At 49.3% G+C, this 22884-nt stretch overlaps 1 pseudogene; it reads right to left on the bottom strand.

Moving 5' to 3' along the window:
- Positions 1 to 1661: 1661 nt before the first annotated feature.
- LOC132567215 (peroxidasin homolog) overlaps positions 1662 to 22884 on the bottom strand; it is a 92074-nt pseudogene continuing 70851 nt past the window's right edge.

Raw genomic sequence — 22884 nt, 5'->3', positions numbered from 1 at the left:
TGGGGAGAGGAAGGTGACTGTAAGCTGCTCTGAGGCTCCTTAGGGTAGAAAAAAGTGGGGTATAATACTTCACTCTTCTACTTTTCTTCCAGTGGTTGCCACCTTCACTCACACAGTGAAAATCCTCGAGTTGTGGCGGCAGATCCTGCTAAACCAATATTTTTAAAATCAGCACAGTCAATCAAAAGTCCAATGGCCAATCTGAAGCCATAGTAGCCAAAGGCCCCACCTGACCCCTGCCATTTCCTGAAAATACTTGGTGGGCCCTAGGGAAGTTGTCCGTGAGCATCATGGTACTCAAAAGCACCATGTTGGGGACCCCTGATCTAGAGTGGTCAGCCGTGCAAAGCTCTGTAGAGTCCCGGTAGGATCTGGGAAACTTATCAAGAGAATTTCTAGTTCTCATGAGGTGATTGGATAAACATATGGAGCAGAGGTCCGTCAGTGGCTGTTAGCCACAAGGTATAGATGGAACTTGGTGGGGGGGACAGTGGGAGGGCTTCTAGTGACTTGGCCCCACTGATGAGCCTTCTGATGGCACCTGGGTTTTATCTGGCCACTGTGACACAGCGTGTTGGATTGGATGGGCCATAGACCTGATCCAGAATGGCTTCTCTTATGTCTGAGGCAGTGGTGCTCTGTCTTCTTGGTGCTTGGGGGAGGGCTTCTGGAGTTCTAGGCCCACTGGTGGACCTCCTGATGGCACCTGGGTTTTGGCCACTGTGTGACACAGAGTGTTGGACTGGGTGGGCCACTGGCCTGATCCAGCACGGCTTCTCTTATGTTTTTATGTTTGAGGCAGTGATGCTCTGTCTCCTTGGTGCTTGGGAGGGCAAGAATGGGAGGGCTTTTAGTGTCCTGGCCCCACTGGTGGACCTCCTGATGGCACCTGGGTTTTGGCCACTGTGTGACACAGAGTGTTGGACTGGGTGGGCCACTGGCCTGATCCAGCACGGCTTCTCTTATGTTTTTATGTTTGAGGCAGCGATGCTCTGTCTCCTTGGTGCTTGGGAGGGCAAGAATGGGAGGGCTTTTAGTGTCCTGGCCCCACTGATGGGACCTCCTGATGGCACCTGGTTTTTGGCCCCTGTGTGTCACAGAGTGCTGGATTAGCTGGGCCATTGGCCTGATTCAACATGGCTTCTCTTATGTTCTTATGAAAGCACCAGGAGTATATAGACATAATCAGTACAAGACACCAGAAAGAGCCTCTCATTTTTGTCTGCATTTCCCCCCCCCCTTGTAGATTTCCAGACTCCTAATCCCGTCTCTTTATTTCAAAGGGCAGACGGGTGATGCGGGGCAGGACACGTTTGCGTGACAGAGGTGCCTACCACAGTCAGAGAAGTTATGCTAACAATGCGCAGACATCTCAGCAAACGAGCTAATTCCCGATTCATTTCCAAGCGGCTGTCAGGAGCCTAGACAGTGCCAGCGCTTGGGTGGCCTCACAGCTCTGCCCAGGTAATAGGGCGAAGACAGATTATTCATGGAGTTGGCAGGTCTTAGGTCCTGTCAATCCCTTGTTCTCAGGATGTCAAGCTGGAAGCTTCGGGACCCCACGCTCCTGAGACTTTCACACCTGTCTGGCTCGCTGTCACGGCCACGCAAGCGAATGGGTAGATGAGAGGCAATCATCTGACACTAGTCTGCTAGCACTTCTAATTCGGGTGGATCACGAGCCTCCTTTTTGAAAAACGGTTGTGCGTTGTGAATCTGTTCAAACCCACAGGCGGAAGGCGGTTGCGTAAGCCGGCGGTGGACTGTGAAACCGTCTGCCGCATCGTGGCTGGAATACAACGAAGCAAACGAGACAAGCATCTCCGTAGGAGAAGGCGCTGGGATCCACACCTACGGACTTGGCCACAACCAAGTCTTCGAGCTTGGGGGTAGGGTTTGGATGCAGAACGACATGGGAAGAAACACAGTGACGGAAAGCCTAGAGCAGGGGTGGCAAATGGTAGCTCTCCAGATGTTTTTTTTTTTGCCTACAACTCTCATCAGCCCCAGCCAGCATGGCCAATGGCTGGGGCTGATGGGAGTTGTAGGCAAAAAAACATCTGGAGAGCTACTGTTGGCCACCTCTGGCCTAGAGGAACTCACAGCCACCCTCCCCCTGATTTCCAGCTGGATTTGGGGAAATCCATCTACTGCCCTGTTCCCGGCACTAAAGAGGGGGGGGGGGGCAAAATGGGAGGGGGTCATGCTGTAAATGTGGCAAGGACCCTGCCATGCACTACTATGGATGCCAACTTTGGCTGGGGAACTTCCTGGAGATTTGAGAGGGGTGGCGTCTGTGGAGGGCAGAGTTTAGAGAGGGGAGGGGGTCCAGCGGGGATGTGATATCACTAGGGTTGCCAAGCTCCCCCGTGGCCTCCATAGAGTTCTCCTCCCAAACTGCTACAGCGTCCGGGAAAACCATAGAGTTTTCCTGGAAGCTCCTAAGACAGCCGGCACATGATGTCACGATTATGTCACTTGTGAGTGACATCACCGCGCTGGCAACATTGGCTGGGGATTCTCAGTGGGTTGACGGGTTGCGGACCTCCAGGGCGCTTTTCTCAGCCAGGCGTGCTTGGCCATTGGAAATCTGATTGGCTGCTCAGATTGTTTAAAACAGGGATGTTAAACACACAGCCTGGGGGCCGAACGAGGCCCCCGGACGGCTCCTATCACGCCCCCGAGCAACTGGCTGTCATCTGCTTCCTCCTCCCTCTCTCTAGCTGCCTTCTGCATCACAGCTTGCTTTGCCAGGCTTGCTCAATCGCACAGGAGCTACAGAGCAAAACCTCTGTTTTCTGCATTGGCTGAGGCTCCTCCCTTGGGGAGGAAGGGGGGGAAGGTGGAGCTCAGTAATCAGCAGATTACTGAGCCAAGCCTCTCTCCCTTCTATTGGCTGAGGCTCCTCTCCCTCTTGGTTCCCTGGGGAAGGAGATAAAGAGCCAGAGCTTCCTTTGCCAGTTCCCTGGATCCCATGGGAGAAAACAAGACAGGAAAAATTTCTGTAGATCATTTGTAATTCCACAAGAAATCCTAGCTGATAATCTGATAAACTGATAAAATGATAATCCTATGCAGTATTAGAGACGCCAGATCTGCACCTGGGAATTCTGGGAGCTTCTGGGGGTGGGGGATAGGCAAGGGCAACGCAGTGAGGACACTTCTGGGTGAAAGTTCAGAAATGATGACACCATGTCGAGCAGTGTTCTAGGAATTCCTCACATCTCTATGGGGCAGGGGATCCCCCAGTTTGGAGGCCCTCCCCCCGCTTCAGGGTCGTCAGAAAGCGGGGGAGGGGAGGGAAATGTCTGCTGGGAACTCTGTTATTCCCTATGGAGATTTATTCCCATAGAAAATCATGGAGAATTGATCCGCGGTGTCTGGGGCTCTGGGGGGCCTGCTTTTTGGGGTAGAGGCACCGAATTTTCAGTATAGCATCTAGTGCCTCTCCCCAAAATACCTCCCAAGTTTCAAAAAGATTGGACCACGGGGTTCAATTCTATGAGCCCCAAGAGAAGGTGCCCCTATCCTTCATTATTTCCTATGGAAGGAAGGCATAAGGAAAAGGTGTGCTGAGGTGTCCTAAGGAAAAGGTGTGCTGTCCCTTTTAATGTGATGGCCAGGACTCCCTTTGGAGTTCCATGATGCTTGTCACAGCCTTGATCTTGGCTCCACCCCTAATATCTCTCCTGACTCCACCCCAAAGCCCCCAGATATTTCTGAATTGGACTTGGCAACCCTACTATGGTCTCTACCATATGGGGGAATTCTTAGTCACTTGACACGGTGATGTCACTGGATTGTGTGATGTGATTTCCCTCCAATTTCTCCCACCATTCCAGTAAGCAAACATGGGGGAATGGAGAGAGGGGGTGGGAGTTTTTCCCATGTAGGCCACGCAAATGGTAAGGTTATGCACAACCGATGCCTACGTGCAAAGCTATGTGGCTGTGATTACACATATTCACAGGTGCCACGTGGTACAATTCCTAGTAGAGCACAGAAGCAGCGCCATTAGTATTGCCGTTCAGTGCTATGTTGTTGGGCTCTGTGCACGAGTGTAAGGCTTTGGGATACTGGAGACCAGCAATGCTAGGACAAAAAGCTTCTTCGGAGCCTTGTCCCTGAACGGACAAGCATATGCACCAGCAAACTGAGTACAGTTTTTGCCCCTCCTGCCTGCCTTTGAGGGGCTAGATCAGGGGTGGCCAAACTGTGGCTTGGGAGCCACATGTGGTGTGGCTCTTGAAGCCCCCACCACCCCATTGGTTGGCTTAGAGAAGGCATTTGTCTCTTTATATCACTTCTCCAAACCAAGCCAGCTGGCAGCTTGGAGAATGCTTTTAAAGTTAAAGTTGCTTTCTTTCCACCTCTCCTTCTCCCATCCCTCCCTCATGTATTTTCCTTCCTTCCTTCCTTCCTTCCTTCCTTCCTTCCTTCCTTCTTGCGGCTCTCAAACATCTAACATTCATGTCTTGTGCTTTCAAACATCTGATGTCTATTCTATGTGGCTCTGATGTTAGGCAAGTCTGGCCACCCCCTGGCTAGATTGTCCTGGACGTGCTCATTTGGCTGCTACTGGGGCTATCTTGTTCTCCAGCTGCAGACAAAAAAAAAGAGGGGATAACCCCCCACCCCCAAAATAGAGCACACCAGGGTAGTTTTGATGAGCCTCCCCTTTGCACTCAGTCCAATAGTACGCATATTTATTTACTGCATTTTTACCACACCTTATTTTATTTACTGCATTTATACCCACACCTCTTCAGGACACCAAACAGCTGACATTATTCACCTCACCCTCCATTTTAGCCTCACAACCACCCTGTGAGGTGAGCTAGGCTGAAAGTGTGTGACTGGCCCAAGGTCATCTAGCCAGCTTCCCTGGCAGAGTAGGGATTTGAACCTGGGTTTCCCAGATCTTAGTGTGATGCTCTGACCCTACACCTCACTGGCTATCACTCCAGAGAGGAGAAACCTGATGTAGGCGTCTTTTTCTATTCAGTACAAACCTACTGCTTCAGGAAGTCTCCTTGAACAGCTTCAAGAGGGGACTGGATAAACATATGGAGCAGAGGTCCATCAGTGGCTATTAGTCACAGGGTATAGATGTCTGGGGCAGTGATGCTCTATATTCTTGGTGCTTGGGGGGGCAACAGGGTGAGGGCTTCTGGTGTCCCTGGCCCCACTGGTGGACCTCCTGATGGCACCTGGGTTTTTTGGCCACTGTGTGACACCGAGTGTTGGACTGGATGGGCCATTGGCCTGATCCAACATGGCTCCTCTTATGTCCGTATGAAGGTCTCTTCAGGGAGCCCTCCAATGATATCCAACAGAAGCCTAATTCCTATTGGTTTTGGCAAAGGTCATCCTGAAAGATCCACATTTGCACTTGAACAACCCACAGCCTCTCCTGCTTTTGGGATGGACGCTCCCCTCACATTAGAAGAAGAAGAAGAAGAGAGAAGAAGAAGGAGGAGGAGGAGGAGGAGATTTATATCCGCCCTTCTCTCTGAATCAGAGTCTCAGGGGGCTTACACTCTGCTTTATCTCCTTTCCCCACAACAGACACCTTGTGAGGTGGGTGGGCTGAGAGAGCTCTCCCAGAAGCTGCCCTTTCAAGTACAATTCCTACAAGAGCTATGGCTAACCCAAGGCCATTCCAGCACCTGCAAGCGGAGGAGTGGGGAATCAAACCCAGTTCTCCCAGATAAGAGTCCACACACTCAACTCTACACCAAACTGGCTCTCACCAAGGAAGGGCTGGTCATCTCATCCTCCATTTGGCTCTGGTCTTCTGCTGCTGGCTGTATGTGCCCGGTCTTCTTTTATGTTGCTTCAGTTGGCCCTCCAAGGAACTGACCTGTTAGGGAAGGCAAAGAAGGTCCCATAAATATGAGAACTCAGGTTATTTTGGATTAGGGGCTGTAGTTATTAGCAAGTCTGGTTTCTGTTGACGCACGGTACCCCATTCTGTGTCTAGAGGTCCTGCCCTCCACCTAGGTGTACTCTACCCTGTTTCCGAAGAGCGGAGACTGTTCTTTCAAGTTCATTTACTAAAGACTCAAGATCTTCCTCCAGTGAGTGAGTTGGAGAAGGTGCTTCCGTTCTACAAGAAAACTCAGGTGGTTTCAGATGGGTAGCTGCGTTGGTCTGCAGTAGGAGAACATGACTCAAGTCCAGTTGTGCCTTGAAGCCTAAGAAGATCTCCAGGGTATAAGCTTTTGGAATTCAAAATCTCCTTTTGCTGGATAATACCTCACAGTCCACCTTTGTATCAAATGGAGCTTTGACTCTTCTACCTTGGGCTTGGAGAATGCATTTAAAGTTGCTTCCACCTCTCCCTCCCTCCGCTCCATCTATTTTCCTTCCTTCCTTCCTTCCCTCCCTCCTTCCTTCCCTCCTTCTTCCTTCCCTCCTTCCTTCCTCCTTCCTTCCCTCCCTCCTATCCTTCCCTCCTTCCTTCTTTCCTCCCTTCCTTCCCTCCTTCCTTCCTCCCTCCTTCCTTCCTTCCCTCCCTCCTTCCTTCCCTCCTCCCTTCCTTCCCTCCCTCCTTCCTTCCCTCCTTCCTTCCCTCCTTCCCTTCCTTCCCTCCTTCCTTCCTTCCCTCCCTCCTTCCTTCCTTCCCTCCTTCCTTCCCTCCTTCCTTCCCTCCTTCCTTCCTTCCCTCCTTCCTTCCTTCCCTCCTTCCTTCCTTCCCTCCTTCCTTCCCTCCCTCCTTCCTTCCTCCTTCCTTCTTTCCTCCCTTCCTTCCCTCCTTCCTTCCTCCCTCCTTCCTTCCTCCCTCCTTCCTTCCCTCCCTCCTTCCTTCCCTCCTTCCTCCTTCCCTCCTCCTCCTCTCCCTTCCTTCCCTTCCCTCCTTCCTTCCTTCCTTCCTTCCTTCCTTCCTTCCTTCCTTCCTTCCTTCCTTCCTTCCTTCCTTCCTTCCTTCCTTCCTTCCTTCCTTCCTTCCTTCCTTCCTTCCTTCCTTCCCCCCTCCCTCCCTTCCTGTCTTGCAGCTCTCAAACATTTGACGTTCATGTCTTGAAGCTCTCAAACCATCTGATGTTTATTCTATGTAGCTTTTATGTTAACCAAGTTTGGCCGGCCCTGCCGTAGACATTGATGGCTAATTTCACACACATTGGAAAATCCAGCTGTAAAGGATTGCTAAAGCATGTTGAAAGTGCATGATCCAATGTGTGTCAAATTAGCCATCCATCCTTAACCCACACATGAGAAATAATGCAGTTTTGGTTCACTCCAGTGACTATTTGCAGGTGGATTTTGCCATTTCACACAGTAAAATCCAGTGGCAAAGTGCATTATTTAGTGTGCGTGGACGCACTCTAGGGCTTTTTTTTTGAGCAGGAACGCATAGGAATGCAGTTCTGGCTGGCTGGTGTTAGGGGGTGTGGCCTAATATGCTGGGCTTTCCTACAAAAAGCCCTGTGTGAAACAATGGTGATGCCACTGGGTGTGGTCTAATATGCAAATGAGTTCCTGCTGGGCTTTTTCTACCCCCCCCCCCCCAAATCCTGGAAGCACTTATTAGAACATCTGTCGCAATAGCTTTTCCCTGTTAGCATTATGAGTGGCCTGGCTAGGGCCCAGCGAGAGGTCCCAAACCCAACTTCAATATCAGCCTGTGTAGCAAAAGATATGCCCAACAGTTTTGACGCATGTGGCACACAGTGTTCCTCTAAGCTGAGTTCATGTGAGCTAGCTCACAGTCTTCTTTAGCCTCCAGCTCGCACATTTTTGTCTTACCTCAGGAAATTGGCCCGGAGCACACTCATTTATGCAGTAGCCCACAACCTTCATGCCAGTAGCTCACAAAGTAGAATTTTTGCTCACAAGACCCTGCAGCTTAGATAGGGTTGCCAATCCCCAGGTGGGGGCAGGGGATCCCCCGGTTTGGAGACCTCCCCCCGCTTCAGGGTCGTCAGAAAGCGGGGGGGGGAGAGGGGGAGGGAAATGTCTGCTGGGAACTCTGTTATTCCCTATGGAGATTTATTCCATAGAAAATCATGGAGAATTGAGCCGCGGGTATCTGGGGCTCTGGAGGGGCTGTTTTTTGGGGTGGAGGCACCAAATTTTCAGTATAGCATTTAGTGCCTCTCCCCAAAATACCCCCCAAGTTTCAAAAAGATTGGACCAGGGGTCCAATTCTATGACCCCAAAAGAAGGTGACCCTGTCCATTATTTCCTATGGAAGGAAGGCATTGAAAAAGGTGTGCTGTCCCTTTAAATGTGATGGCCAGTTCAGTGATGCTTGTCACAGCCTTGATCTTGGCTCACCCCCAAAGTCTTCTGGCTCCACCCCCAAAAGTCCCCAGATATTTCTTGAATTGGACTTGGCAAGCCTAAGCTTAGAGGAACATCGGTGGCTGGGGAAACATACTTCTACCTCTTAATGCAATAGCAACGGTCATAAAGAGCGCGTCACACCTTGGGATTCCAGGCTTGGCGTTAGAAGGGTTTTCTTCTGGGTAGCTGAAGCCGGAAGCTCTCTTGCGTCGGAACTGTTGTGACAGGGCCCTGAACTGACCCCTCGTCCTGCAGTCTGGGAGGAAGAGAAAGGAGCGCAGTGTTGTTCTCTGAAACTGTTCTCTGAAATGCTCGGTCCTTGCATACCTGTGGAGTCCCATGGATGTGCAAAACCCTCTCTTGTCTACGGATAGCCCTGTTTTGCTGATTTCCGAGGCACTCGGCCATCCATTCTCCTCGTAGACGCAGAGATTAGGAGTGCGTTGCCAACTCTGGGTTAGGAAACGCCTGGAGGTTTGGGGGGTGGAGCCTAAGAAGGGCAGGTTAAAACGCTTGGGGCTCTTTAGTTTGGAGAAATGTCAACTGCGGGGTGACATGATCGAGGTTTACAAGGTTATGCACGGGATAGAGAAGGCAGAAAAAGACGTACTTATCTCCCTTTCTCACAATATGAGAACTCGGGAACATTCAATGAAATTGCTGAGCAGTCAGGTTAGAATGGATAAAAGGAAGTCCTTCTTCACCCAAAGGGTGATTAACATGTGGAATTCACTGCCGCAGGAGGTGGTGGCGGCTGCAAACATAGCCTGCTTCAAGAGGGGATTGGATAAGCATAAGGAGCAGAGGTCCATCAGTGGCTATTAGCCACAGTGGATTGTTGGAACTCTCTGTCTGGGACAGTGATGCTCTGTCTTTCCGGTGCTGGGGGGCCACAGTGGGAGGGCTTCTAGTGTCCTGGCCCCACTGATGGACCTCCTGATGGTGCCTGGTTTTTTTGGCCACTGTGTGACACAGGGTGTTGGACTGGATGGGCCACTGGCCTGATCCAACATGGCTAATCTTATGTTCATTTAAGGAATAATGAACACACATGAACACGTTAATCTGTCTTACATTCAGGGCTTTTTTTGTAGCAGGAACTCCTTTGCATACTGGGCAATTCTCCTGGAGCTCACAGTAGGCCCTGTAAGAAGAGCCCTGTAAGCTCTTGGAGGATTGGCTACATCAGGGGTGTGTGGCCTAATATGCAGAGGAGTTCCTGTTACAAAAAAAAGCCCTGCTTACGTTGAATCAGACCCTGGGTCCATCAGTGTTTTTAGACTGTTATATTGCTTTTAGATTGTATATTGCTTTATTATACATATCTGATTTTAACCTTGTATTATTGACTGTCGTCACCCGCTCAGAGCCCATTTGGGAAAGGGCGGGCTACAAGTTGAAAATAATAAATAAAATAATATATAACTAAATGTCAGTATTGTCTACTCTGACTAGCAGCAGCTCTCAATGCTTTTAGGCAGAGAGAGGTTTTTCACATCACCTTCCAGAGGGGAGGGGCTGTGGCTCAGTGGTAGAACATCTGCTTGGCATGCAGAAGGTCCCAGGTTCAATCCCTGGCATCTCCATTTAAAAAGACCAGGCAGTACGTGATGTGAAAGACCTCAGCCTGAGACCCTGGAGAGCCAGGAGGAGGAGCAATGGCTCAGTGGAAGAGTCTCTGCTTAGCATGCAGAAGGTCCCAGGTTCAATCCCCGGCATCTCCAGTTAGAAGGACCAGGCAGTAGGTGATGTGAAAGACCTCTGCCTGAGACACTGAAGAGCCACTGCCAGTCTGAGTAGACAGTACTGACCTTGGAGGGGCCAATGGTTTGATAAGACTGCTTCATACGTGTTCAAGTGTATGTGAGACTTCTAACTGGAGATGCCGGGGATTGAACCTGGGATCTTCTGCATGTGAAGCAGAGGTCGTACCGCTGAGTCATGGTTTCTCCCAGGGCCGGCCCTCCCACTAGGAAAACTAGTCAATTTTATTAAACTTCCGGGGCAAAAACAAAAATGAATAATATGAGTAAAAAAATGGGTTGAGATTTTATTATTGTGGGGCTAAAACAGTGTTAGCAAGAAGTTGGGGGGGGGGGAAAGACTGTGCCAACGGTTCCTTGTTGGATAAGTATAATGTGGGATTTGTTTATATCTCCATTATACAAGGCGGATTTTGAAGAGAAATGTTCTTCCTTTTTAAGTTATATTACATTTAAGGATAATAAGGAATGTCATTTATCAAAGAGCTATGTGGAGCTTATAAACTTACTGATTTAATACGTCTAAAATGGCACATCTGATTTTTCTTTGAACTATTTTGCTTATGATAATACTGTTCAAATTGGTTTTTTAAATTTGTTTGTAATTTTGCTTTGTCGTAACTACTGTTATTTTGCATATTTTTACTTGTATCCCTTGATCATTTAAAAAATGAAATTATTTGAAAACTGATTTTTTTTTTAAAAAAAGGAAAACTAGACAATTGCCCAGGTTGCCGGCTTTCTGGGGGGTACCCCCATGTGACTCCAGCGATGTCGTCAGTGCAGGAGAAGACACCAGACGTTAGCCTTGGCTAGTGTGCCAGAAAGTCTAGGGCCAGCTGTGGCCCCCTCCCCAGATGTTCACACACCTCAGGCGCCTGCAGCCATCTCACAACCTTCTCTGTTGCAAACTGCCCCCCCTGGAGGAAGGATATTCTTCCTTCTGCAGGAAGGAAGGAAGTGATCAGCCACTGCTGTCCAATATCAATGGAAAGTCCCTTTCTCTTGGCTCTCTTGTTGTGGTTCAGGACCCCTGTTTGTTTGGCTAGAGCCAGTTTGGTGTAGTGGTTAAGTGTGCGGACTCTTATCTGGGAGAAATGGGTTTGATTCCCCACTCCTCCACTTGCACCTGCTGGCATGGCCTTGGGTCAGCCATAGCTCTGGCAGAGGTTGTCCTTGAAAGGGCAGCTGCTGGGAGAGCCCTCTCCAGCCCCACCCACCTCAGGAGGAAGGTAAAGGAGATTGTGAGCTGCTGTGAGGCTCTGAGAGTCAGAGTGGAGGGCAGGGATACAAATCCAATGTCTTTTTCTTCTTCTTCTAACCCCCCCCCCCTCCCAAACAGCTGGCAAGGAGGGAACTTCACTAGCTGAAATCCTTCCTTCCCTCCTCTCCTTTCCGAAATGCAGATCACTTCTTCTTTTAGGACACCTGGCAGCAGAGAAAAGGGTCAAGTTGAGGAAGCTCGTCCCTCATAAGAACATAAGAGAAGCCCATGCTGGATCAGGCCAACGGCCCATCACAGTCCAACACTCTGTGTCACACAGTGGCCAAAAAACCCAAAACAAAACATATATATACACACACTGTGGCTAATAGCCACTGATGGACCTCTGCTCCGTATTTTTATCGGCCCCTCTTGAAGCTGGCTATGCTTGTAGCCTCCGGCAAAAAACTAGTCACAGCCCCTTACCCTGATGGTAGGATGTGACTCACGAGGCAGGTATTTGTCGGTCCTCTCCCCCCCCCGCCCCCCCCACACCCCATGTGCAGTGCCTCAAGGGATTGCATAACAGAACTTCGCTTGGTTCTCAGCCCTCCTGCTTTTCAAAATCAGATGAATAACATGATCTTCCTGCACACATCGAAGGCAATATCTTTCCAGGGAGGCACGGGATACTGACAGGGGCTGACAGAGGGTGGAGAACTTTGGAATCTGCACGAATGCCCCCCGGCAAGGGAGAGGGAAAGGCACCCTCCTTCTCCCAAGGCACTCCTGGTGTTCCGAGATTGACGGAGGTCAGAGCTTTATTTGTAGCAGGAACTCCTTTGCATATTAGACCCCCCCCCCCCAATGTAGCCAATCCTCCTGGAGCTAGAATGATTTAAGGGTTGGAACACTTTCCCTATGAAGAAAGGTTAAAACGCTTGGGGCTCTTTAGCTTGGAGAAATGTTGACTGAGGGGTAACATGATAGAGGTGTACAAGATTATACACTGGATAGAGAAGGTAAAGAAGTCCTTTTCTCCCTTTCTCACAATACGAGAACTCGTGGGCACTTGATGAAATTGCTGAGCAGTCGGGTTAGAACAGATAAAAGGAAGTCCTTCTTCACCCAAAGGGTGATTAACACGTGGAATTCACTGCCACGGTGAGGGTGGGCGGCGGCTGCAAGCATAGACAGCTTTCAAGAGGGGATTGGATAAGCATATGGAGCAGAGGTCCATCAGTGGCTATTAGCCACAGTGTATTGTTGGAACTCTCTGTCTGGGGCAAGTGATGCTCTGTATTCTTGGTGCCTGTGGGGGGAGCACAGTTGATATCCAGAAAGAGACTCCTGGCATGATACCCAAACAATGCATCCCTGGAATGTGATATTGCAATGTAACCCTAGAATATTAATATGACACAGCAATGCCCATGTGAGCTGGGATGGTCTCTCTTGCGCATAAGGGAGGCAAACCCGGTTCAATCTAGGGCCCCAGGCAGGCTGGAATGATGTCAAGCCAGGTTCACAGGCCGGGCAGGCGTGTGGCTGTGCTGAAAGGCTAAATAAATCGATTATTTTCTGATCCAGGAAATGAAGCATTCCAGGCCCAGAGAGGGACACGTAGTGGGCAGAGCTGATAAAAATTCCTTCACTCCTCTTGGCAGCCTTTCAAGTCCTGTTCTCAAAACATAAAAACAATATGAGGGACACAAGAGCCCCCTGCAACACAAACAAATGGTTTGTATATATGTTCTGTTATTCCTCTGGAAAAGACAGCAGAAAAACACAAAGTCTAGGCCAAGGGTCTTGTTGTATGAATGTGTGCTATATCTGTAATCTGGTCTCACATTTCTGCCAGGGAATCTGAGCTCTATAGATTTCCGTTTTCTTTAATTACTGCTAAAGGCTATCAGAGTTAACCCAATCTCCTGAACACTTGATGGATGGCTATCCATTTTGACATTTAGGAAGAAATCTAACACTTTTGGTGAGCTTCAAAGGAACCAGCGTTGGCCACAACAGAGCCATAAAGTCATCTGGCCAGTGTAATTAAAATTCCTCTTTTGGGGGTATGGGTGCATGACACTATGATCTCTGAATGGATACTCAGCATATGACACCCCGACTTTCCATTGGGCATTTGGGTTCTGACACTCTGTTATCTTATTGGACAATTGAACCTCTTGATGTGATGTAACTGACCCTAGAAAACAGGCAGCCCTACCTGTCAAGATTAGATTTCTCCACCCTCCTCTCCCTCCAGGAATTTTTCCTATCCTCCCATTCTCCCTGGCATCCTTCCTTCCTTCCCTCCCTCCATCCCTTCCTGCCTTCATTCACCCCCCCCCCCCCCTTTCTTCTCAAGAGGAAATCTCTCTCCAGAGGCCTCGTGTTTCCCCTGACTGAGCCTATTCTGTAAGATCTAGGTATTGTATCACCTCTCCCCCATCCACACCTATTCAGCTAACCTCTGTGTTTTCCTCTTGTATGCCTTGAATAATAAAATCCATTAATTAACCAAAGGATTTTTAGTGGTCTATCTCCGTAAAACATTGACAGAGATCCTGCTTTACCCTCACCTCTCGTAGCCTGCCATTTTGAGCTAAGTAATATTAATATTCCCCAATAAAAGGCTGGCTGAGGGTGTAACACAGTGGGAGGACTTCTAGCATCCTGGCCCCACTGATGGACCTCTTGATGGCTTCTGGGGTTTTTTTGGCCACTGTGTGACACAGAGTGTTGGATCGGATGGGCCATTGGCCTGATCCAACATGGCTTCTCTTAGGTTCTTATGTGACTCAGAGTGTTGGACTGGATGGGCCATTGGCCTGATCCAACATGGCTTCTCTTATGTTCTTATGTGACACAGAGTGTTGGATCGGATGGGCCATTGGCCTGATCCAACATGGCTTCTCTTATGTTCTTATGTGACACAGAGTGTTGGACTGGAGGGGCCACTGGTCTGATCCAACAGGGCTTCTCTTATGTTCTTATGTGGGACACAGGAGTGTTGGACTGGAGGGGCCACTGGCCTGATCCAACAATGGCTTCTCTAATGTTCTTATGTGACACAGAGTGTTGGACTGGAGGGGCCACTGGTCTGATCCAACAGGGCTTCTCTTATGTTTCTTATGTGGGACACAGAGTGTTGGACTGGAGGGGCCACTGGTCCTGATCCAACAGGGCTTCTCTTATGTTCTTATGTGGGACACAGAGTGTTGGACTGGAGGGGCCACTGGCCTGATCCAACATGGCTTCTCTAATGTTCTTATGTGACACAGAGTGTTGGACTGGAGGGGCCACTGGCCTGATCCAACATGGCTTCTCTTATGTTCTTATCTTACAGTAGGCCCTGTACAAAAAGCTCTGTAAGTTCTTGAAGGATTGGCTTACAGAAGAGGGGCATGGCCTAATATGCAAATAAAGCCCTGACAGAAGGTATTCTCATGTGGCCCTTCTGGGATCAAAAACCAGCGACTGACCTTCGCAGCAGTCCTGCCACATGCGTAGATCCATTTCCGGGATCTCTTCACAGCTGACCATGCCCTGCGGGTACGACGCACCCGGAACACGTCCCTCTGGAGCTGCCTGATGTGGTCGCTGTTGTCACAGATGATGCGGGCGAGTGACGTCTGCCTGATCTGCGTGAGCTGGGCCGGAGTGAACACCCCTGGATTCTCCGTACCAAAACCTTAGGAGGAAATGTAAACTTAGACATTTGCAATCTGACCTGCTATGGGATGGCAAGAGGGGAAGGACAAGTCGAGATGGGCAAAGTTTGGTGTAGTGGTTAAGTGTGAGGACTCTAATCTGGGAGAGCTTGGTTTGAAGAAGAAGAAGATATTGGATTTATATCCCACCCTCCACTCCGAAGAGTCTCACGAAGAGTCTCAGAGTGGCTCACAATCTCCTTTACCTTCCTCCCCAACAAACACCCTGTGAGGTGGGTGGGGCTGGAGAGGGCTCTCACAACAGCTGCTCTTTCAAGGACAACCTCTGCCAGAGCTATGGCTGACCCAAGGCCATTCCAGCAGCTGCAAGTGGAGGAGTGGGGAAATCAAACCCGGTTCTCCCAGATAAGAGTCCACGCACTTAACCACTACACCAAACTGGCTCTCCCCACTCCACGCTTGCAGCTGCTGGAATGGCCTTGGGGGTTAGCCATAGCTATCGCAGGAGTTTGTCCTTGAAAGGGCAGCTGCTGTGAGAGCTCTCTCAGCCCCATCTACTTCACAGGCAATGTTCCCTCTAAGCTGTGGAGTCTGGTGAGCAAAAATTCTACTTTGTGAGCTACTGGTATTAAAGTTGTGAGCTACTGCATAAATTAGTGTGCTCTGGGGCCATTTTTCCTGAGCTAAGACAAAAATGTGTGAGCTGGAGGCAAAAAATCTGTGAGCTAGGTCACGCTAACTCAGCTTAGAGGGAACACTGCTCGCAGGGTGTCTGTTGTGGGGGTGGGGAGGAAGATAAAAGAGATTGTGAGTCGCTCTGAGACTCTGAGATTCAGAGTGGAGGGCGGGATATAAATCCAATATCATCATCATCATCATCATCATCATCATCATCATCATCATCATCATCATCATCATCATCATCATCATCATCATCATCATCAAATACACTATGAGTCCACGTCTTTTTGCCTATGGCCTTAAGGAAACATCTCTGAACAGGAAACAATGCAAATAAGTAAAATTCACCCTTCTGCCCCTTTCACTGCGGCCCCAATCCATTCTGGTTCCCCTAGCCCTGTAGTCGTTTTTTTTGCAGATAATTACATTTCAGTGTGCCTACCTAGGTCCTGAGAATCCACTTCTAATCCCCCTAACCAGCAGGAATTCATTTGCATATTAGGCCATACCCCCTGACATCACCATTGCTTTCTACAAAAAAGCCCAGCAGGAACTGATTTGCATATTAGGCCACACCCCCTGACACCAAGCCAACCAGAACTGCGTTCCTGTGCATTCCTGCTCAAAAAAAAAAGAAAGAAAGCCCTGCCCCTAACCATCAGTTTTCAGGGACAGAGACCATCTCAGTTTTGGGTCCGTGCTTTTTCCAATTGACCTCCAAGATTTCAGGCATGGGTACCCCCCTGCCCCCGCCTTCCAATTTGCTCATGGTTATGGTGATGCCAGAACATACACTTTGCCATTGATTTATGCCGTCCTCTTTTGAAAAAGTATACAGCAAGGAACCTGCGAGATGGAGACCACTTTTGAGGTCCTCATCATCAAAAAAACCCACTTTACTGGATGGAATGGCAAAAACGTATTCTTTTTGAGTCCGCATTCTGAGTACCTGTCTCCATCCCGGAGTCTTCTGAACTGTGTTGCAAATAAGCACATCAGTGTGGGTCCAACCCTGGTACCGGGGACCAGATCTTCCACCATCAGTGCAGGAAACAGGTCAATATTCTTAGTAATCCCATATAAACTGCAGAAAAGGGGGGGAAAGAGAGATAGACAAGAGTGACATTTCCTTGGTTCAACCTATTTGAAAGCGTATCGGCGATATAGACTTAAAATCAAATTCTCCGTCCCTCACCCCACTCTGAGAAGTTGAAGTTTTGTGAAGGTTGTATGGGATCTTGCCCTGACTGGGACAGCCCAGAAGCTAAGGAAGGTCAACCCTGGTTAGTATTTGGATGGGAGACCTCCAAGGAATACCAGGGTTGTGATGTGGAAGTTAAAAAAAAGAGGTAAAGGTAAGTCCCCTGTGCAAGCACCAGTCGTTTCTGACTCTGGGGTGATGTCGTATCATGATGTTTTCACGGCAGACTTTTTACGGGGTGGTTTGCCGTTGCCTTCCCCAGTCATCTACACTGGTGGACCTCCTGATGGCACTTGGGTTTTTTTAGTCACTGTGTGACACAGAGTGTTGGACTGGATGGGCCATTGGCCTGATCCAACATGGCTTCTCTCATGTTCTTATGTCCCCCCAGCAAGCTGGGCACTCATTTTACCGACCTCAGAAGGATGGAAGGCTGAGTCAACCTTGAGCCGGCTACCTGAACCGAGCTTCCTCTGGGATCAAACTCAGGTAGTAAGCAAAGAGCTTGGACTGCAATACTGCAGCTTTACCACTCTGCACCACGGGGCTCCTCAAAATGGACTACCAGCCATGAAAAAAAAAGGAAGCCATCTTGGCTGCTTTTAGGGATTCCTTTACAGGAATATGCTCTAATATTGTGGACGGATGTGAACGGTTTTTGCTGAATCAAGCGTAAGACATTGTTGATTTTATTGTTCCCATTTTGTTCCCTGTATTTTCTCCAGATAAGATAGCCATGGCCTTCCCTTCCCCCAGTCATCAACACTCCCCCCCCCCCCAGCAAGCTGGGTACTCCTTCGACCGACCTTGGAAGAATGGAAGGCTGAGTCAACCTTGAGCCGGCTACCTGAAACTAGCTTCTGGTGGGATCAAATTCAGGTCATGAGCACAGAGTTTGACTGTAGTACTGCAGCTTTACCACTCTATGCCACGGGGTAATGTAGAAGTCGGTAATGGCAAAACATCTCTTGCCTTAATACCCCTATGCTATAGATTAGCTATGTCTTGATGGCAACTAGTAGTAAGAAGAAACATGAGAAGCCATGCTGGATCAGGCCAATGGCCCATCCAGTCCAATACTCAATGTCACACAGTGGTCAAAAACCCTGGTGCCGTCAGGAAGTCCACCAGCAGGGCCAAAACTCCAGAAGTTCTCTCACTGTCCCAACCAGGCCCGTAGCTAACCAAGGGCCCACGAGGCCTGGCCCCCTGACAGTTTGGAGGGCCCCCTCACCCCCAGGCTGCCCCTCTCTTCTGTGCAATTTAAATTGGGTGGGAGGGGCACCTAGGAGAAGCCGCTGCCCCTCCCTGTCATTTAAAGGGCCCACAAATCAGCTGATTGGTGGGGTTCAAATAGCATGGGATTTGGCAGGAGCAGTCACCTGCCTCCTGAATTATTTATTTATTTATTTATTTATTTATTTAATTATTTTTTCGCATTTATATCTCGCCCTCCCCGCCGAAGCAGGCTCAGGGCGGCTAACAACAACATTAAATCCACAATAAAAACAATAAAACCATACAATAAAAACAATTAACAATTTCACTTTAAATATTGAACAAATTTTTAAAACAGTTTAAATGGCCCCCTCCCCCTGCAGCCCCCTCATAGCCCCTCCCCTCATGGCTCCTAGCTACGGGGCTGGTCCCAACTACTAAGAATATAGACAGGTTCCTTGCCCCAGACATAAGAACATAAGAGAAGCCATGTTGGATCAGGCCAATGGCCCATCCAGTCCAATACTCTGTGTCACATAAGAACATAAGAGAAGCCCTGTTGGATCAGGCCAGTGGCCCATCCAGTCCAACACTCTGTGTCACATAAGAACATAAGAGAAGCCATGTTGGATCAAGCCAATGGCCCATCCAGTCCAACACTCTGTGTCACATAAGAACATAAGAGAAGCCATGTTGGATCAGGCAATGGCCCATCCAGTCCAATACTCATTGTCACACAGTGGCCAAAACCCAAGTGCCATCAAGAGGTCACCAGTGGGGCCAGATTCCCCCCTCTTCCTACTGCAAGAGATCTACAAAGGTTGTACACAAAGTATATTCTTTAAAATGTTTATACATGAAAGTCCATTTTCTCCAGCTTCCTGACTACCAATCTCAAGACCTGCTCTCTGTGGCCCTGCCCATGAAGCAAGGCAGGTGGTGACGATGCATGATCTTCGTAGTGGTGGCACCCTCTCTGTGCAATGCCTGCCATTTGAAGCTTACCTAGCACCTACTTCCTAAGCATTTAGGCACCAAGCTTTTAAGCTAATGCTTTAAATTCCATTGCACTGATTTTGGGCTATTTTTACTGCCTGCCGGTACTTTTATACCCTGCTTTTACGTTCATGATTATTTCTATGCAGCCGGTTTCATCTCTTTGCTGATTTCAGCATATAGATTAGGACGACTTTACAGACAGGGCCAGCTCTGCTGCTAGACAAACTAGGTGACTGCCTAGGGAGCTGCCTTCTGGGGGCACCAAATTGGACGCCCCCCCCCCAATGTGACTCAGTGATGTTATCAGTGCAGAGGGGGGGGGGGCAGAAGTTAGCCGTGCCTAGGATGCCAGATAGTCCAGGGCTGGCCCTGTTTACAGTTTAGAGAGGAGTTTTACTGAGTTGTTTTGGAACTGTTTTATGCATGCATTGCTTCAAATTCATGTTGTCGTATTCTCTTTTGCTAAGTGCTTCAAGCAGGTATTTGAAGACGCAAGGTACAAATGACCTAAAATAATAATAATAATAATAATAATAATAATAATAATAATAATAATAATAATATAATAATAATAATGTAGATCAGGGTGGCCAACGGTAGCTCTGCAGATGTTTTTTGCCTACAACTCCCATCAACCCCCAGCCATTGGCCATGCTGGCTGGGGCTGGTGGGAGTTGTAGGCAAAAAACATCTGCAGAGCTACCGTTGGCCACCCCTGCCGTAGATTTTTACCTTCCCTCTGAATCAGAGACTCAGAGCAGCTTACCATCTCCTTTATCTCCTTCTCCTCCAACAGACACCCTGTGAGGTGGGTGGGGCTGAGAGAGCTCTCCCAGAAGCTGCCCTTTCAAGGACAACTCTGTGAGAGCTGTGGCTGATCCAAGCCCATTCCAGCAGGTGCAAGTAGAGGAGTGGGGAATCAGGGGTGGCCAACGGTAGCTCTCCAGATGTTTTTTGCCTACAACTCCCATCAACCCCAGCCATTGGCCATGCTGGCTGGGACTGATGGAGTTGTAGGCAAAAAACATCTGGAGAGCTATCGTTGGCCACCTCTGCCGTAGATTTATACCCCGCCCTTCCCTCTGAATCAGAGACTCAGAGCAGCTTACCATCTCCTTTATCTTCTTCTCCGCAACAGACACCCTGTGAGGTGGGTGGGGCTGAGAGAGCTCTCCCAGAAGCTGCCCTTTCAAGGGCAACTCTGTGAGAGCTGTGGCTGATCCAAGCCCATTCCAGCAGGTGCAAGTGGAGGAGTGGGGAATCAAACCCGGTTCTCCCAGATAAGAGTCCGCACACTTCACCACTACACCAAACTGGCTCTCTAAATAATAAATTAATTACGGCGAGCATCTCTGCTATCCTTTGGTGAAAACATCCTACCTCCTGAGCTTTTCCCTGATCTCCAGGTTCTTAATCTCATTCCTGAGGTCTTCAAATTCCTGAGCAGATGTGAGGTTGCAGAAGACCCGGAAATCGTTGTAAGGAGGAATCCGTGATCCCGCCCCCTCTGGATGTTGATGGCTGCCAGGTCCAGAGAGACTGTGTGGACCATAGAGAAGAGCTTCTCGGTCAGCTCCATGTTCAAGAGTTCTGTAGGGACCCGCATTTTCCCAGGGATTCTGAAGAGTCCACGGAGAAGAGGATCAATGCCTCCTTCCTGGATGATCCGAAAAGGGGAGAAGAAGGCCTTATGAAGTGGGATGTGGCCTTGTTGGATGGGTTGGAAAGTTTCGTTGAGCCGGTAGAGAAGGGGGTTGATCAGGGTATGGCCAAAGCGGAAGGCGGCTGTGGCGAATGCATTCAAGATGCCTGCATTGACGTTGGGGTCGTAGCCTTTGTACTCTCCTAAGACCTTCATCCCAGCTTCTCCGAGGATCTTGGGGAGCCAGTGGGAGTACGTGATATGCTGCATTTGGGGCGCCTACGATCTTGCGAGCCTCGTGATAGATGGTGTCCCCATCCCAGTGGGGGTTCAGGGCCAGAAGTTCAGTGGCCACCCGGTTGTGCTCCCGGAACCACACGGTGTGCATGGAGGTCAGGGCCAGCTGCTCATTGGCTCGGTGATCCCCCGCCAAGAAACACGGGTACGGGGCTCTCGCTCTCATCCCGCATGCACTCGGTGGGAGGCCCCACTGCAAACGGGAGGAGGGGCTTCCCAGAGCTGGGGACCACTTGACCTTGCTTCATCAGCCCTTTCTGGCTGCTGAAGTCCCTCAGTTCCAGGGACTCGTGTTCTGTGCTGCCGTAGACATTGGAAGCATCAATGAAAGAGGTGAGGTGGTTGATCTGCTCCCGGGCGTAGACGGAGTTCATCAGGAGGGAGGTCATCCCACTGCCGCACACGGGGCTGGAGCGGACAAAGAACATGCAGCGGCCATTCCTCACCTGGGGGTCGTTCTCGGGGATCATGACGGAGAAGCAAGGAGGGTCATTGGTGCACACCTGGCTGCAGGGTGCACCATCTGAGAAACGTGCCATGCTGATGGCGGCCACCGTCTGGTCCAGGTCATGGTCAAGGAACTGTCCCCACTGCATCAGCATGTGTGTGAACTGGTCGTCCGGAGTAATGGTCTCTGTGCCGATCATGGCGGTTGGAAACCAAACGGGGGAGGGGGAGAGGGAGCTCTCTGGCCTCTTCCACCAATGAAAAGCCTCGAGGTAGGTTGAAAACCATTTTGGTAAGCAGGCTTGAGCAGCCGCTGGAAAGCAGTGAGAGACGCTCCCCACATGGGGTGCTGGAGGTTGTTGCACGAGCCATCGTGAGTCCGGTACTTCTTGTGAAACAGATATCTGAGCAGTTGGGAGTGCGCCGGTGTGCAGAGCAGCCAGAGAGGTTGGCAATCATGTTCAGATAGCGAGGGAGACCAGATCGTTGTAGCGGTAGCCTGAAAGGCAAATCTCCAAAGCATTATCCAAATGATTTCTACAGAAGTAAAAACTCAGGACAAAACAAAATCTTTCTCGAACCCTCATTATCAGATGTACATCTAAACCAGGGGTGGCCAAACTGTGGCTCGGGAGCCACATGTGGCTCTTTCATACATATTGTGTGGCTCTTGAAGCTCCCGCTGCCCCACTTGGAGAAGGCATCTGTCTCTTTAAATCACTCCAAGCCAAGCCAGCTGGCATCTTGGGAAATGCATTTAAAGCTGTCTTTCTACCTCTCCATCTTCCTTCCTTCCTTCCTTCCTTCCTTCCTTCCTTCCTTCCTTCCTTCCTTCCTTCCTTCCTTCCTTCCTTCCTTCCTTCCTTCCTTCCTTCCTTCCTTCTCGTGGCTCTCAATCATCTGACGTTCATGTCTTGCAGCTCTCAATCATCTGATGAGCATGTCTTGCAGCTCTCAAAACACCTGATGTTTATTCTATGTGGCTCTTACGTTAAGCAAGTTTGGCCACCCCTGATCTAAACTCTGGTGTTTTTCCATAGACTCTCCCAGGAAATTTCTGGAGCTTCTAGCTCTTATGAAAGAAAGTCTGTATACATATAAACAATTCCTTTTAAAGTTTAGTTTATTAGATTTATATCCTGCCCTCCCCACCGAAGCAGGCTTTTCAATGCATACTTAGTCTCCATAGGATATGCAAAGTTAGGACCCGGACATCTGAAGTTGCCTTCTACCGAATTAGACAATTGGTTTACGTAGTTCTGCATTTGTACAAATATGCTCTATACATATGCTTACATCCAGCAGAATTTGGTGCATATAGAGAAACAAAATTCGCCCTCTTGAAAGGCACCATTAGTGCCAAAAAGGCTTGATTTGGTTAGTTCCTCCATCAGAAAGGCTACCTGTTAATGATTTAATGGCAGATATCCCCGTAGTTCTGCATTTGTTCAAATATGCTCTATCCATAT

Source organism: Heteronotia binoei, chromosome 2, assembly GCF_032191835.1.
Source record: "Heteronotia binoei isolate CCM8104 ecotype False Entrance Well chromosome 2, APGP_CSIRO_Hbin_v1, whole genome shotgun sequence".
Taxonomy (NCBI): Eukaryota; Metazoa; Chordata; class Lepidosauria; order Squamata; family Gekkonidae; genus Heteronotia; species Heteronotia binoei.
Note: the sequence above shows the minus strand (reverse complement) of the source record. Positions and strands in the feature narration are given on the sequence as shown.